Raw genomic sequence first — 2,765 nt, 5'->3', positions numbered from 1 at the left:
GAAATATGCCCTAGAGGCAATAATAAAAGTATTATTATATTTCAATGTTCATGATAAATGTATTTTATTCATGCTATAACTGTATTATCCGGAAATCGTAATACACGTGTGAATGCTTAGACCACAATATGTCCCTGGTGAGCCTCTAGTTGACTAGCTCGTTGTGATCAACAGATAGTCATGGTTTCCTGACTATGGACATTGGATGTCGTTGATAATGGGATCACATCATTAGGAGAATGATGTGATGGACAAGACCCAATCCTAAGCATAGCATAAAAGATCGTGTAGTTCGTTTTGCTAGAGCTTTGCCAGTGTCAAGTATCTCTTCCTTCGACCATGAGATCGTGTAACTCCCGGATACCGTAAGAGTGCCTTGGGTGTATCAAACGTCACAACATAACTGGGTGACTATAAAGGTGCATTACAGGTATCTCCGAAAGTATCTGTTGGGTTGACACGGATCGAGACTGAGATTTGTCACTCCGTATGACGGAGAGGTATCTCTGGGCCCACTCGGTAATGCATCATCATAATGAGCTCAATGTGACCAAGGTGTTGGACACGGATCATGCATTACGGTACGAGTAAAGTGACTTACCGGTAACGAGACTGAACAAGGTATTGGGATACCGACGATCGAGTCTCGGGCAAGTAACGTACCGATTGACAAAGGGAATTGCATACAGGGTTTGATCGAATCCTCGACATCGTGGTTCATCCGATGACAACATCGAGGAGCATGTGGGAGCCATCATGGGTATCCAGATCCCGCTGTTGGTTATTGACCGAGAGCGTCTCGGTCATGTCTACATGTCTCCCGAACCCGTAGGGTCTACACACTTAAGGTTCGGTGACGCTAGGGTTATTAGGAAGACTAGTATGTGACTACCGAATGTTGTTCGAAGTCCCGGATGGGATCCTGGACGTCACGAGGAGATCCGGAAGGGTCCGGAGGTAAAGATTTATATATGAGAAGTTGTCAAACGGACACCGGGAAGTTTCGGGGTCATACCGGTATTGTACCGGGGCCACCGGAAGGGTTCCGGGGGTCCACCGGGAGGGGCCACCCCTCCCGGGGGGCCACATGGGCTGCGTGGGGCAGGGAGCCAGCCCCTGGTGGGCTGGCCGCACCCCCCTCCCTTGGGCCCATGCGCCTAGGGTTGAGGGGGAACCCTAGAGGGGGCGCCCCCCTTGGCTTGGGGGGCAAGCCACCCTCTCCCCTCTCCCCTAGGCCGCCGCACCCCCCCTAGATGGGTTCTAGGGGGCCGGCCCCCTTCTCCCTTCCCCCTATAAATAGAGGGGTGAGGGGAGGGCAGCTGCACCACCCTCCAAGGCGCAGCCCTCCCCTCCCCAACACCTCTCCTCCTCCGTTGTGTGCTTGGCGAAGCCCTGTCGGAGTACTGCTTCTCCACCATCACCACGCCGTCGTGCTGCCGGTGGAGCTGTCTTCCTCAACCTCTCCTTCCCCCTTGCTGGATCAAGAAGGAGGAGACGTCTCCCGTCCCGTACGTGTGTTGAACGCGGAGGTGCTGTCCGTTCAGCACTTGGTCATCGGTGATTCGAATCACGTCGAGTACGACTACATCATCACCTTGCAAGCTTCCGCACGCGATCTACAAGTGGAATGTAGATGCAAACTCTCTCCTTGACTCGTTGCTTAGATGAACTCATAGATGGATCTTGGTGAAACCGTAGGAAAATTTTTAATTTTCTGCAACGTTCCCCAACATAAAGTTCACCGGTGGGCTGTTGCCTTTGGCAAGCCTACCAAACACCGGCGAGCGCTGAAGCACGTTGATATCATTGTGTGATCCAGCCACGACCTCTAGTATGATAGTGCAAGCCCTGACATGTCCCTTATACTGCCCTTGCCAAGCAGAAGGGCAGTTCTTCCACTCCCAGTGCATGCAGTCTATGCTGCCAAGCATCCCTGGGAAGCCCCTGCTGGCATTCATCACCAGCAAACGGGTTGTATCTTCAGCTGTCGGCTCTCTCAAGTACTCAGGGCCAAACACAACAATCATAGCCTTGCAGAACTTATACAGGGACTCTAGGCATGTAGACTCGCTCATACGGATGTACTCGTCAATGAGATCATCGGGCACTCCGTATGCAAGCATTCGGATGGCGGTAGTGCATTTATGATAAGAGGAGAAACCAATCTTGCCGACGGCATCCTCTTTGCACTCGAAGTAGTCATCATAGCCGACCACTCCCTCTCTAATACGGTTGAAAACATGCCTACTCATACGGAACCGGCGGCGGAATTTATGATGTTTGAACAACGGGTTTGTTGTATCAAAGTAGTCCTTCCAGAGAAGGAAATGCCCGCTCTCTCGGTTGCGATTCAACGCCGGAAGGTGGCCCGGTATGGAGCCACGAAACGACGGCCACTGGTTGTTGAGGTGGTGATGGACAAACACGGCAGCCAATATCTCCTCCTCGTCGTCGGACGACGAATCGTCGGAGTCGCAAAGGAAATTGTGGAAAAAGAACTCGTCGGCGGAGTCCATCTCGTACCTTGGCAAACTGTCGAACAGCTTGCGGGCGTCGGCGAATGAGACGGCCGGCGAGGGGAGTCGCGGCGCCCACAGACCAGCTAGCTGCCCTGCCAGCATCCGACGAGTGTGACGGCGTGCGACGAGCGTGCCGGTCGGATGTGGCAGGGGCGGCGAGGCGGCTTCTTGGTCGCGGGCGGCTTTGCGGTGGGGGAAGCGGCGGTGGGAAGCAGTTTGCTCCCCGGCGGCAAAATGACGGCGTAG

The sequence above is a fragment of the Triticum aestivum genome, chromosome 1A, assembly GCF_018294505.1.
Source record: "Triticum aestivum cultivar Chinese Spring chromosome 1A, IWGSC CS RefSeq v2.1, whole genome shotgun sequence".
NCBI lineage: Eukaryota > Viridiplantae > Streptophyta > Magnoliopsida > Poales > Poaceae > Triticum > Triticum aestivum.
This window is presented reverse-complemented; position numbering follows the sequence as displayed.